Source organism: Pan paniscus, chromosome 8 (genome assembly GCF_029289425.2).
Source record: "Pan paniscus chromosome 8, NHGRI_mPanPan1-v2.0_pri, whole genome shotgun sequence".
Classification (NCBI taxonomy): Eukaryota; Metazoa; Chordata; class Mammalia; order Primates; family Hominidae; genus Pan; species Pan paniscus.
In genome coordinates, this window is record NC_073257.2 from 98,387,614 (window position 1) to 98,402,850 (window position 15,237).

A 15,237-nucleotide genomic window follows, 5' to 3' on the forward strand; every position below is an offset into this window, starting at 1 on the left:
CTGTGACCTGAGCCCACCTCAGGTAGAACCCGCTGAAACCTAACCCCTAAATCACCCCTGGGTGCCAGTGCCATCCTGAGCCCAGGTCAGACATGGTCCGGCAGGGCTGGGATGGACGCACGAATGATGCTTAGGAAGTCACGTCTGCATGTCTCAGGGAGTCTGTCAACCTGAACGAGTGAAAGTAGCAAGAACTAATTTAGAGTTATTGAAAGAGGAAGGTCAAGTCCTGATCCCACCTGCCTCTGCTGGTCTCCTCCCTCTGGGTCCTGGGCCCCATGCTGTCACCCTATCCTGGCAGACTGAAGCTGGGGAAAGTGTGCAAGTGACACGTGGTCAGCAAGCACAGCGCCATCCAACACTAAGATGTGGGGCCAGGAAGGTGGACCCAGCTATCAGAGGGGAGAGGGGAATGCTAATTTTTCTTTTCTTTTTTTCTTTTTTGTGGGGGGTGGGGGTACGGAGTCTCACTCTGTGGCCCAGGCTGGAGTGCAGTGGCATGATCGCAGCTCACTGCAGCCTCTGCCTCCTGGGTTCAAGCAATTCTCCAGCCTCAGCCTCCTGAGTAGCTGGGATTACTCCCAAGTAGCTGGCAGGCGCATGCCACCACGCCAGCTAATTTTTGTATTTTTAGTAGAGACAGGGTTTCGCCATGTTGGCCAGGCTCCAGGCTGGTCTCAAACTCCTGACCTCAGGTGATCTGCCCACCTCGGCCTCCCAGAGTGCTGGGATTACAGGTGTGAGCCACTGCACCCGGCCCAATTCTTCTTTTTAAAACGCTCATTTTGTTATTGTATTCTGACAGTGAGATGCACAATGACATCACAGTGTGTGTGCAGCACTGCTTGGAATATGAAGCAAGAATGTGCAATGGAGGACACGGAGGCCAGGGGTGGAGCTGTGGCAGCAAGGGTGGGGCGGGCACTGCTGTAGAGCAGGACATCAAGGTGCAGTGTCGTGGGCATAAGAAGCAAGAGGAGCACCAGGGCAAACAACCACTGGGCTCAGCCGTGCCTCTCACACCTCCTCCCAGGCGTTCTCCAGCACTGGTAGGGTGGGGGGTGATAGACAGTCAGGAATTAAACTTCAAATTATACTCAACTGCAGAATGATAAAGTTATTTCCTTCTTATTTATTTTCCAACTCTTCTGATTATTCACAGGGGAAATAAAAAGTGCTCGTGTAGAGATAATACATTTTCATTATAAAATTTTTAAACATACAGAGAAATAATGAAGTAACAGACACCCTTACTGGCCATGCAGAAATAATCCATGAAATCCCTTTGCTTTGGAGCTCTTTCTCTGTCTGCTAGAAATAAACCACTATAGAGAGAGCTGAGGATCATCCCTCCCCTCCCCTCCCCTCCCCGTGCCCCAGCGGCACAGCTGTTGACGTGTAGTATTGGTTATTGTGTTAGTCAGCTGTAAGGTCTAATTGACTTTTCTACACTTTGATATATGTGTATATTTCCATTAATGATGTATATTACAGCTTCAGTGTCTTTCACTTTACATAAATTATAATAATACTGTGTATATCGTGTTGCAGCTTGCTTTTATCTTGCATCATGTTTTTGATGTTTAGATGCGTTGGCAGATGGAGTTTCATACTGTCTGGCTTTGCTGTTTTGGAGTATTCGATGATAGACAATGCCGCATCTCACTCTCCTGTTCCCCTTCCAGGGCAGAGTTGGTTTTTTTCCACTTCTTTAGAATGGCCAACAGTGCCACAGTGAATGTCTTGGTACTTATGCCCTTGAGAACATAGGAACAGGTTTCTCTAGAGCAGTTACTTACAAATGTCTCTACCTAGAGCAGATACTTACAAATGTCTCTACCACAAAGTATGCAGATATCTAAGTAGGATTAACAAAGTGTTCTCCACATAGTAGGCTGATTCGGATTCCAACAAACGGAGTACACAATTTCCTGTTTCTGCCGGTCTCGCCAGCTTCCCTATGGTTCCCTCTCTGAAAATCTTGTTTTACCCTTACTCCTGAATGATAGTTTAAAATGAAATGTATCATCAGGGCTGGGCACAGTGGCTCACGCCTGTAATCCCAACACTTTGGGAGGCAGAGGTGGGTGGATCACTTGAGGTCAGGAGTTCAAGACCAGCCTGGCCAACATGGTGAAACCCCATCTCTACCAAAAATATAAAAAATTAGCTGGGTGTGGTGGCATGAGCCTGTGTAATCGCAGCTACTCAGGAGGCTGAAGCAGGAGAACCACTTGAACCCAGGAGGCAGAGGTTGCAGTGAGCCAAAATCATGCCACTGCACTCCAACCTGGGCAACAGAGCGAGACTCCGTCTCAAAAAAAAAGGTGACTTCAGACTTTTTAAGTTGTGCAAATCTTACGGGTGTACAGAAGTAAAGGTTTCTTTTTCTTTTTCTTTTTTTAAGGCAGGGAGAATTTTAGCCTGGTTTTTTTTTTTTTTAATTGTTGCTGTTGTTGTTATTTTGTTTGTTTTTTTTTTTTTTTTAGACAGTCTTGCTCTGCCATCCAGGCTGGAGTGCAGGGGTAAGATCATAGCTCACTTCAGCCTCCATTCCCAGGCTCAAGTGATTCTCCCACCTAAGCCTCCCAAGTAGCTGGGACTATAAGCACACCCCACCACACTCAGCTAGTTTTTTTGTATTTTTAGTAGATGAAGTCTCACTATGTTGCCCAGGCTGGTCTCAAACTCCTGGACTTAAGTGATCCTCCTGCCTCAGCCTCCCAAAATGCTTGGATTACAGGCATGCACCACAGCACCCAGCCTACATATATATTTTGTTGTTGTTGTTGTTGAGAGAAAGTCTCTCTCTGTCAGCCAGGCTGGAGAGAAGTGGCACAATCATGGTTCACTGCAGCCTCTACCTTGTAGGCTCAAGTGAGCCTCCCACCTCAGCCTCTGGAGTAGCTGGCACTGACTACAGATGCATACCACCATGCCCAGCTAATTTTTTTTATTATTATTTTTGTAGAGATGGGATTTTGCCACGTTGCTCAGGCTGGCCTCAAATTCCTGGGCTCAAGCAATCTGCCCACCTCGGCCTCCCAAAGTGCTGGGATTACAGCATGAGCCACCACACCCAGCCTATATTTTATTTATTTGAGATGGAGTTTCTTTCTGCCACCCAGGCTGGAGTGCAGTGGTGTGATCTCAGCTCACTGCAACCTCCACCTCCCAAGTTCAAGAGATTCTCCTGCCTCAGCCTCCCAGGTAGCTGGGATTACAGGCGCCCACCACTACACCCGGCTAATTTTTGTATTTTTAGTAGAGATGGGATTTCCCCATGTTGGCCAGGCTGGTCTTGAACTCCTGACCTCAAGTGATCCGCCCGCTTCAGCCTCCCAAAGTGCTGAGATTACAGGTGTGAGCCACTGTGCCTGGATTCAAAGTATCCTTTTTAAACAAATAACTTCATTTTTAAAATGAACAAAAGACCTGAATAGACATTTCCCAAAAGAAGGCATACAAACGGTCAGCAGGTATATGAAAAAATGTTCAATATCACTAATCATCAGGGAAATGCAAATCAAACCATGATGAGATACCATCTCACCCCAGTTAGAACGGCTATTATCAAAAAGACAAAAAATAACAGATGTTGGCAAGGATTCGGAGAAAGGGGAACACTCATACACTGTTAGTGGGAATATAAACTAGGACAGCCACCATGAACAACAGTATGGAGGCGCTTCAAAAAACTAAAAGTAGAACTACCATATGATCTAGCAATCCCACTGCTGGATATATCCAAAAGACAGGAAATCAGTAAACTTAAGAACTCTCTGCACTCCCATGTTTATTACAGCACTGTTCATATTAGTCAAGAAGTGAAATCAACCTAAGAATCCACCAATGAATGAATGGATAAGGAAAATGTGGTACATATACACAAAGAAACATTATTTGGCCATAAAACAGAATAATATCCTTTCATTTGTAGCAGCATGGATGGAGCTGGAGTTCATTATGTTGAGTGAAATAAACAGGTACAAAAATACAAATATCACATGTTCTCACTCAAATGTGGGAGCTAAAAAAGTGGATCTTACGGAGGCACGGAGTAGAATGATGCTTACCAGGGCCTGAGAAGGGTAGAAGGGAGAAGAGATAATGAAAAGTTGGTTAGTGAGTACAAATATACAGTTAAAAGAAATAAGTTCTAGTGTTTGATAGTACAGTAGGGTGACTATAGTTAATAATTGATTATATATTCCAAAATAGCTATAAGAGAAGAATTGGAATGTTTCCAACACAAAGAAAAATGTTTGCGGTGATATATAATCCAATTACCTGAATTTGATCATTACACATTGTATACATGTATCAAACTATTGGGTGTACCCTCAAAATATATACAACCATCATATATCAATAAAACAAAGTGTCCTTTTTAAAATACATTAAATTTAATCTGAAAAATGGCAGTGGTGGTGGAAACATAATTTTGTGCTTTCTGAATCCCCACATAATTATAGTCAGAGCAACAAGACATTAAAACCAAAACCCGTGGACAACATTGCAACAAAACTAAGTGACAGGGTATCCTGTCACCACAAAATGCAAGTGGGTGGACAACAGCCATGACACCTGCACAGCATCAGCATGCGCTGGGGGAAAGCCGAGGGAAGCAACAGGTTACCTGGGCACCTGAGGGCCCTGTTCATCTACAGTGCAGGGGCCGGGTGAGAACCAGCAGGTTTGTCTCACTCCAGATCTTACCAGATCTGCGGTAACATCTGAAGGTCTGTGAATTCTCTCACTGATCTGCCAGGGCTCCCTTCCGGACTGCACCCCACAATGGACAGCAACTGCTGGAAATTGAATCAAAATTAAGCAGGGGCCAGGCATGGTGGCTCATGCCTGTAATCGCAGCAATTTGGGAGGCCAAGCGGGGAGGATTGCTTGAGGCCAGGATTTTGAGACCACTCTTGGCCACATAGTGAGACCCAGTCGCTTTAAACTCGCCCGCAGAGTTCTTTTTTCTTTTTTTTAACAGGATGAGAAAAATAGGAGCTCCAACTCATCTCCAACCAGGGTGAGGCAGGTGAGCAAAGAAAGGTCCTGGCTTGCAGCAAAGAATTTCAGAGCACACTAAACAGTTCAGGGATGCAGAAAATGAGATCTTAATGCAATAATTTTTTAAACAAAATTCAATGCCAAAAAATCCAGGATGAACAAAATATCAAACTTTTAAATAAAGATAGGATATTAATAGTCTTGTACTGAACCATACTGAAGCCTGAGGCCAAAGGAATAATCAGTGATGCTGATCCTGTCTTTATTATAGTGAAACAGTAACATGGTCCATAGCCCTTCTTGAGGATCTACTAAAGCACCAGCCGCAGAGACCAAAATAACTAGAGAAACATCACATTAATGATTGGTGATGATTAACAAATGTATAGTTATTTGTGGAGTGAAGACTAAACGAGGGTTTTAAAAGAGAGATTATGCTATCTAATGGCTTTACCATCTGAGAATGTAGAGTACAAACAAAAATAGGGGGTAGGCTGGGTACAGTGGCTCACGCCTGTAATCCCAGCACTTTGGGAGGCCAAGGAGGGCAGATCACCTGAGTTCAGGGGTTTGAGACCAGCCTAGCCAACATGGTGAAACCCTGTCTCTACTAAAAATACAAAAATTAGCCAGGCATGGTGGCATGTGCCTGTAATCCCAGCTACTCGGGAGACTGAGGCAGGAGAATCGCTTGAACCCAGGAGGCAGAGGTTGCAGTGAGCCAAGATTTTGCCACTGCACTCCAGCCTGGGCAACAGAGCAAGACTCTGTCTCAAAAAAAAAAAAAAAATGGGGGGGATAAAAATAACATATGCAGAAAGAAAAAGTTTTAGGTGTTTTCAGAAATTATAGCTAGTTATGGTATTGATATTGTTATTCTGAACCTGTAAGTATATAAATTGAAATAAAACAAATGACTAATTGGATTCTAATTCAGTTTTTCCTGGTGTCCTTAAGAACCAGGATTCCCAGTGTGGAAGAAAAGAAATACAGGTGTAATCAAGAAGTCCTCCACTTAACTTAGTTGCATCAGTATAAATTCCCAGTGTATTTTATCATATATGTAATTTACAGCTCCTCCATTGAAAAGACCTAGAAACAAAGATCAACCAAGAAGTGAAGAGGATTCCTAGCACCCCAAACTGGTAAGATGTCTTGTCATTCCAGATAACAAGGAAGTGTTCAAAGACTACTAGGGTCACATCTAAAGGACTCAAGGGTTAACCTGAAGAGGCTCCAGCTGCCCAAAGATGGGACAATTTGTATGTTACTACTGACAGTAACTGCAACGTATTGAAATCCATCTAGCACATTTAAATCCTTGGCATCGTGATGGTATTTTTTTTAACTCTTCATTTTGGGAGGATGACAGGGTAGCAATTCGTTATCTTGAAAACGGATAAATAAATGCAAAGAAACAAGCATTTACCCGCCTTTCCTCTGTGAACGGTTCCACTGGGTAACCAAATAGCAGATGAGGAGAAGAGTCTCTTTATAAAATCAACCCAGATGATAAATGAAAAATAAATTATATAATTAGTATATCACCATTTTCATCCCCCAGTGAATTAATGAATGTAAGCATTGGACATCGTCTCTCCTCAGATCTCAAAAAAGAGAGACAACCAGACATTATGTGCCTCCTGACAAAACAGCACTCCACCACCTGGAGTCTCACCAAAAATCTTGAACCTGAGTCTGATCAAGCCTTTGGATCCAGCTGTCAATTTGCAGGAAATGCAGAAAACAGGGAGATGTGTTGAACTGCACCAGGAGAATGCAATCAGTGAAATCCAGACTAGAAATCTCTTCAGATTCTTCCAAGGATACATTGCAAGGAAAAGAAAGTGATGGAGAAAAAAACTACAAATTAAAGAGACTTAAAAGATATTAACAAAATGAGCAAGTCTAATTTATAGCCTGTAGAGAGGCGAACTTGGGTGACAACAATTTTTTAAAAACTCGGGTAAGTAATTACTATGAAAGGCAGGAGAATGGCTACTTTGGGAAGGAGGGAGTCGAGTGAAATCGGGAAGGAGCACGGGTAAGGTATTCTGGGGGAAAGTACTATTTCTTGGCTTGGGTAGTGGTTACAAAGGTGTTCATTTGATAATAATTCACAAATCTTCACATTTGTGTGGCTTTCTGTGTATTGGCGATTGAATTCAAACTCAGAACTGCTAAGGCCAGCGCCCAAGGCAGCCGACCGCAGAGGCGGGTGGGCAGAGTGGATGAAAAGCAGGCGCTCGGGCCTCCAGGCCTGGCGGGGACAGGAATGTGTTCCGGGCCCCTTGCAGGAGACGCACTGCAGGGGGCGCTGCGGGCACACTGAGACCTCGGAGAGGATCACAGCTCCTGGACCTAGCCCGCGACGCGCCCAGAAGCCTCTCTCGCATTCAACTCAGAGCGCGACCGCTCGGGAGGAGCGGGCCCATCCAGCCCAGGGGAGGTACCAGGCCGACTTCCGCGCAATGAGCCCTAGGCGGCCGCGCAGCGGTGCAGTGGGAGCGGAGCTGGCAATCAGCGACGACCCGCGGCTGCGGCCCTGCGGGAGCTGCACCATGCGGTCCGGGGCGAGTCGGCTGACACGCGCGCTCGCGGCGAGTGGAGCCGGGGATCCAGACCCCAGACGCACGGCCGAGGACCGGCAGAACCCGCTGGATTGGCAGCTCAGGAGCGGGAGGGCGGAGGCGGCGGGCGGGGCCGCTGGAGGCCTGCAATCCCAGCGCATCCCGGGGAAGACCGCCCGCCGGTGTCCGTGTGGCCCCGCGCTCCTGGGGTGGGGCCCGCCTCGTCACCCCGCCCCGTCTGTCTCCTGGTCTCGGCTCGCCGCCGCCTCCGATGAACCTTCTCGGCCTTCACCCGAGCTCGCCTGAGCGCGCTCCTAGCCTGGCTCTGGGCTCCGCCGCTGGTCGCACGGGACTTGGGTCGGCCTCGCCCCCTCCCGCTCCTCCCACACCCTCACCTTCCAGGCGGGGAGGAAGGGCTGCAGCCCCACGGCCGCCGGAACGCCCTCCCGACCCAGGGAGAATCAAGGCCAGGGCTCTCCACCGCCCCTTCCATATCCGGGTCCCCGAGGCGGCCTAGGGTCTGTGGTTTGGGGACAGAAGAGGTCGCGATTGGAGCTGGTGGGCTCCCCTAGGGGAGAGCAGGGAGTTGGAGACGCAGCTCGGCCGAGCTTTCCTTCGCCCACCCACTTTTCGGGTTGGAAGACTGAGGCAGCGGGCATGACTGGGGCCCCGCAGTGCCGGCGCCTCTGGAGGCAGAGAGAGCGCCTGGAAGGCGGCGCCGACGCCGCGATGCGTCACTCGCCCACCTACTTACCAAAGCAGGTGACACTCGCAAACACTGGCCCCGCGCCGCCCGCCCCAGGGTGCGGGGGAGAATAAAAAGGGCAGAAGACAGGAGTGGGGCCTAAGGGCGCGCGCGTCCCCCGACCCCTAGCCTCCTCTCCAGGTGAGCGGCGCGCCCCAACCGGGCCTCCGAGGCCACCGCTGGGTAAAGGGAGCGAAGCCGAGGGGGGCGCCCGTGCTGGCTGGGGTCCAAGACCCGGTTTCCTCCGTGACCCAGCAAGTGTCGAGACGTGCCCAGGGACAGGAGCTGGACTTGGAGTCCACTAGGGGCAATCTCCCGCCCTTCCCGCTGCTCCGTGCCAGGCCCGAGCTTGTCTCGAGCCAGAAGGGCCAGCCTCGGAGGAGGTTACAGCGTCCGGGCGGCCGGACGGGAGCTGACAGCACACCCGTGGCCCTGAGCGGCGACGCGCCCTAGAAAGCCCGTGGGCCCGACCCCGCGGGGGGCCCTCCCCACCCCGCCCGGACGTCCTCCTCACGCCGATCCTTTCCCTCTTTCTTCCCCTTGGACCTCTGTCCTCAACTTTCTTCTGTCCCTTTCCTCGAAGGACACCTCTCCCTCCCAGGACTGGGGCCGCGCTCCAGGGCTCCCCCTCCCCCGCCACCCGCGCAGCCCGGCATATGCCTCGACCCAGCACCCGGGCCTCAGAGGAGCTGGGGTGAGGCCTGGGACGTGACAGACTAGGTCCCTGCCCTCTGGGGCTTCCATTCCGTGGGGGAGCAGCAGAAACTGGCGCGTCTACCTTTGCCAGTAGCTAGGAGTGCCATGAGAACAAGGGAAGGGGTGGGAGGGCGTCGCCTACGGAGACGAAGGAAGGCCTCCCGCGCTCACCCGCCTCCGCCTTCGGAGCACTGTGCTTGGTGTCATAACTTTTTACTGAAAAAAAAATTTCAAAGAGAAAATATTCTAAAATAAACAACAATAAATCAGATGAAAGGGGTCAGCAATACATAAAACGTGGTACAATTTATGGTAGAAAGAGGTAAAATCTTATTTCTATTATCCAATGCCAAAGGACACCCCAAATGGTTCTGAGGATACCTTGGGCAGGTGCCAGATTTGGGGCGGCGAGGGGGAGGGAATCAATGGGACTCCAGTTCGATGACTGCGGTTCTTTACCTAAAAAAAAAAAAAAGTACTTGATGCATTGTTGGTGAAACTGAATATATACAAATATATAGATATCTGGTAAGGAGAGCTGAAGACACAAGGAAAAGGCGTTGTCCTGGAGGGGATCCCTGAGAAATGGGGGCGCCTGCCCTGCCCAGGACCCTTTTAAGGAAAGCATATGGGCAAAGCTTCCACAGACTGGGAGGAACAGCAATCAGCAGAGAGCTCAGGTGCTGGCAGGGGCTTCTAAAGAAAGGAGGGAGGGCGGTGGCAGGAGGAGGCGTTCGGTGCAGCAGGAACAGCCTAGGCAGAGGGCACGGGCGGTGGGAATGGCAGCACCATGGCAGGAAATCCGAGGGCTAGTCACCACCGCTGAGATGTGTTCTGATGTCCCTGAGTCTCCATCCCTAAGAGACCTGAGAAAGTCGTCCTTCCGTGCAGCCTGGGAGGACTTCATAGAGCGAAGAGCAGAGGCAAAGGCTGGTGCGGAGAGTGACACAGCAGGGTCCAAAGCAGGACAGTTTGCTTGCAGGCTGGGTTGCCTGTAGCCAAAAAGAGACATAACTCTGAGAGGCAGTGAGACTGAATCACGTGGGTCCTTGAATGCCAGGATGAGATGGTCAGACTTCCGAGGGGCGCTGGCAGCTGAGGCGGGGTGATCCAAAGGGCAGGGGCGGTTTTGGAGCTGGGCTGCAGAAAGCCACATTTGTGGCTGGAGAAGGTGATTTTCCTAAAGGCAAGCCAGAGACTGATTTGGCAAGAGCAGGAGACGCCTCGTGCTGCACGATAAGGACCTGAATGTGGTGATGGGGATGGAAAAGCAGAGGTCAATGGGACAGGTGGTATGCAAGCCAGTGCCAGGGGATATGGGTGTGGCTCCTTTAATCACGTGGGGAAGCCCACTCAGTCTGCCTGGAGGAAGGGGGAGTTTCCTTAAGGGCAGAGATGAAGCCCAGCCAGGTCTTACAGAAACGAGGCTGAGAGCTGGGAATCATTAAGATTGGAGAAAGCTCCTCTTTCCATGTATGTGTGTCTCTCCTTTCTGCGACTCTACCCTGTCCTCTGTGGCTCCGGTTTCTGTTCCCTGTGACTTCATCCTGCACTGGTCTTCCGTTGCCCTGGAGCCAATTCTGACCTCTCATCTCTGTGACCTGGAAGCTCCTGTGTTCCACACTTCTGCTCACAGTTAAGGATCTTGACATTAAAATAACTGGCCGGCACTGGGCCATGTATACACTGGATCATGTGTCCACTCTTGGGTGAGGTCACCCAAGGCTGCCCCTTCCTGAGCTATGGCAAAGCAGATTAGTTCAGAAGTTGACTGACAGGTCTGGTAGAGATGCCAAAGAGAAACAATCAAAGACAACAGTAGGGACAACTCATTCTTACTGGAAAACACTGGTGCACTTCACTGAAAGAAAAGCATGAACTTGGGCATTTGGTAAACTTCAACACCAGGTGTTGTTGTTGTTGTTGTTGTTGTTGTTGTTGTTTTGTTGCTGTTGAGACGGAGTCTGGCTGTGTCAACCAGGCTGGAGTGCAGTGGCTCAATCTTGGCTCACTGCAACCTCCATCTCCTGGATTCAAGCAATTCTCCTACCTCAGCCTCTCGAGTAGCTGGGACTACAGGCACCCGCCACCACACCCAGCTGATTTTTGTATTTTTAGTAGAGACGGGGTTTCACCATGTTGGCTAGGCTGGTCTCGAACTCCTGACCTCAGGTGATTCACCCACCTTGGCCTCTCAAAGTGCTGGGATTACAGGCATGAGCCACCACGCCTGGACAAGAGTTTTTAAAAAATCAACATCCCGTGGCCAGGTGTGGTAACTCATGCCTGTAATCTCAGCACTTTGGGAGGCCGAGACAGGTGGATCACCTGAGGCCAGGAGTTCAAGACCAGCCTGGCCAACATAGTGAAACCCCATCTCTAGCAAAAATACAAAAATTAGCTGGGAGTGGTGGCTGGCGCTTGTAGCCCCAGCTACTTGGGAGGCTGAGGCAGGAGAATTGCTTGAACCTGGGAGGCGAAGGTTGCAGTGACCCACATAGCACCACTGTACTCCAGCCTGGGCAAAAAAAAAAAAAAAAAAAAATCACACATTACTCTCAATGAGAAATGTCAAAATTATTTTTAAACCAGAAGTATATATAGGATGACCTCTATCACTATCTCTATTCAGTATTATACTGGCAATCCTAGCCAGCACAGTAAGAGAAGAAAAAGAAAATGGACGTATAAAAAAGTGGAAAGCCAGAAATAAAACTCATTATGCAGGTGATATTCATATCTAATAGAAAACCAAATAAATCTGTAGATAATTTATTATACTAAGAGCTTATATAAAAATCAATTGCATTTTTATACAACAGCAGTTAGAAGGCATAATCTTTTAAATGTTATGTATAATTTTTAAAATAATACTATTTCCACTAGTAACAAAAAAAACAAGGTATCTAGGAAAAAAGTCTTACAAAAGATGTGTAAGAAAAAAATTTAAAGACTTTATTATAATATATGAAGGACATAAATAAATACAAGAGTATAATGTGTTTTTAGAAAACTCAATACCAAATGAGGTCAGTTTTTCCCAAATTGATTTCTAGAATCTATGTAATTCTAAACAAAAACCCCAATGGTCATATTTGAGGAACTTGATAAGCAGATGTTGAAATTTATCTGGAGGCTGGGCACGGTGGCTCACGCCTGTAATCCCAGCACTTTGGGAGGCTGAGGGGGGCGAATCACTCAAGGTCAGGAGTTCGAGACAAGCCTGGCCAACATGGTGAAACCCCGTCTCTACTAAAAATACAAAAATTAACCAGTCATGGTGGCATATATCCCAGCTACTTGGGAGGGAGGCTGAGGCAGGAGAATTGCTTGAACCTGGGAGGCAAAGGTTGCAGTGAGCCAAGATTGTGCCACTGCACTCCAGCCTGGGAAACACAGCAAAACTCCATCTCAAAAAAAAAAAAAAAGAAAGAAATTTATCTAGAAAAGCAAAGGCCCAAGAAGAGTCAAGTAGCCATGACACAGGTAGGAAGAGGAGGATAAAGGACCTGATTTACCAGGTCAATATTTATAATGAAGCTACTATAACTAACAGTGTGGTGTTGGCAGAAGGATACATAATAGACTAATGGAACAGGATAGAGAACCTAGAAGCAGCCTCAGAAAAATATGAAAACTTGACATCCAACAAAGGTGATTTTGAATACTTTATTAGTTCCCTATTGCTACTGCAACAAATTACCACCAATTTAGTTACTTAAAGCAATACACATTTATTATCAGGCAGTTCTGGGGGCCAGAATTCTAATGTGTCTGCAGGGCTGTGTTCCTTTTGGAGGTTCAAAGGAAGAATTCTTTTTCAGCTTCTAGAGCCAGCCTACATTCCTTGGCTTGTGACCCCTTCCTCCATTTTTAACGTGCATCACTTCAACCCCTGAGCTACTTCTGTTTTTACATTTCTCTGATTCTAACTTCTCTGCCTCCCTCCAATGAGGACCTTCTGATTATACTGGGATCACTACGTAATCCAAGATAATCTCCCCTTCTCAAGATCCTTAACTTAATCATACCTGCAGATTCCTTTTCTCCTTAAAAAGTAACACATTCACAGTTACAGAGATCAGTATGTGGACATCTATGGAGAGCCATTGTTCAGCCTACCACAAAGACCAACAGGGAAAGGACAGAAATGGTGCTGGGACAATTGGTTGTTCACATGGAAAAAACACAAAATTTATATTTTTAATACAAAAAATAATTTCAAAAAGATCACTTAAATGTGAAAATCAAAGTTTAATAGTTTTTGAAACTAATATAGGAGAATGTTTTAACAACTTCGGTAGAGAAGGATTTATTAAATAATATATTAAAAATTGGAATCATAAAAGATTGGGCTGGGTACGATGGCTCACACCTATAATCCTAGCACTTTGGGAGGCCGAGGCAGGTGGATCACTTGAGCCCTGGAATTCATGATCAGCCTGGGCAACATGGCGAAACCTCATCTGTACAAAAACACAAAAACATTAGCCAGGCATGTTGATGCACACCTGCACACTGGTAGTTCCAACTACTCAGGAGGCTAAGGTGGGAGGATTGCTTGAGCCTGGGAAACAGAGGTTGCAGTAAGCCGAGATCACGGCACTGCACTTTAGCCTGGAAAAAAAAAAAAACAAAAAAAAAAACCTTCCAGAACATGAAGGCACATTTCATCATCATTTTAAAACAAAAAAAGAATAAGAAGAAAAGATTAATAAATGCAACTGCATTAAAATGTAGAAGCTCTATTTCGTAAAAGACACTGTACAGAAAGTGTAAAGTCAAGCCACAAAGTGGAAGAATATATTCACAACATATATAATCAACAAGGAAATCATATTCAGAATACGTAAGTATAAAAATCAATAAGAGGCTGGGCATGGTGGCTCATGCCTGTAACCCCAGGACTTTGGGAAGCCGAGGCAGGCAGATCACTTGAGGTCAGGAGTTCAAGACCAGCCTGGCCAACATGGAGAAACCCCGTCTCTACTAAAAATACAAAAATTAGCCGGGCATGGTGTCAAGCGCCTGTAGCCCCGGCTACCCAGAAGGCTGAGACACGAGAATCTCTTGAACCCGGGAGACAGAAGTTGCAGTAAGCCAAGATCATACTATTGCATTCCAGCCTGGGCAACAGAGTGAGACTCTGTCTAAAAAAAAAAATCAATAAGAAAAAGATAAACAACTCAATAGAAAAATGGACAAAAGACCAGTGGTCTGTAAATATGCTCAACCTCATCAGTAATCAGGAAAATGGAAATAAAGATGACACTTGAGATGCTATTTTATGTCTACCAAATTGGCAAAAGATTTCAAATCTGATTGTTCAAAGTGTTGGTGGAAAGATAGAGCAGTAGGGACGCCTTTAGCTACACATAGGAGTATAAATTGGCACAGTCACTTTGGAAAACAAGTTGACAGTATTTTAAACTGAATATGCACACATCCTATAGCCAGATATTTCACTCTTAGGTATCTGTCTAGAGAAACTCTTGTACATATGCATGAGGAGATATTTACAAAATAGATCATAACAGAATTCTTTGAAATTAAAAATCTTCAGAGGGCCAGGCACGGTGGCTCACACCTGTAATCCCAGCACTTTGGGAGGCCGAGGTGGGCGGATCACTTGAGGTCAGGAGTTTGAGACCAGCCTGGCCAATATGATAAAACCCCATCTCTACTAAAAACGCAAAAATTAGCCAGGCATGGTGGTGCACGCCTGTAGTCCCAGCTACTCGGAAGGCTGAGGCATGAGAATCGCTTGAACCTGGGATGCGGAGGTGGCAGTAAGGGGAGATCATACAACTGCACCCCAGCCTGGGCAACAGAGTAAGACTCTGTCTCAAAAAATAATAATAATAATTTAAAAAAATTCTGAGAACAGTCCATATTTCCATGGATGGTCTACTGCATAGATAAACTGTAGAAATTTCATGTAATGAAATATTATCCAGCTGTGGAGATGGATGACCTACAGCTACATGTTGCAATAAAGATAAATCTCAGAAACATAAAAGTGAGTGAGGAAGAAAAAGAAATCCTTAAGAAGATAGCACATTATAAGGTACTATTTTTATGCATCTCAAAAACAGGCAAAACCGAGCAACAAGTTGTTTACAGATCATGTTAGTCCATTTTGTGCTGCTGTAACAGAATATCTGAGGCTGGATTATTTATAAAGAACAAGAACTTATTTCTCACAGTTTT

At 46.8% G+C, this 15,237-nt stretch overlaps 1 long non-coding RNA gene across 1 annotated transcript; it reads right to left on the reverse strand.

The window, feature by feature from the left end:
* Positions 1-1,109: 1,109 nt before the first annotated feature.
* Positions 1,110-14,713, reverse strand: LOC117974666 (uncharacterized). Its single transcript, XR_004664749.3, has 3 exons — positions 7,982-14,713; positions 4,720-4,811; positions 1,110-4,082 (listed from the first exon to the last, which is right to left on the reverse strand). It is a non-coding gene; the product is annotated as an uncharacterized LOC117974666 (long non-coding RNA).
* Positions 14,714-15,237: the final 524 nt, after the last annotated feature.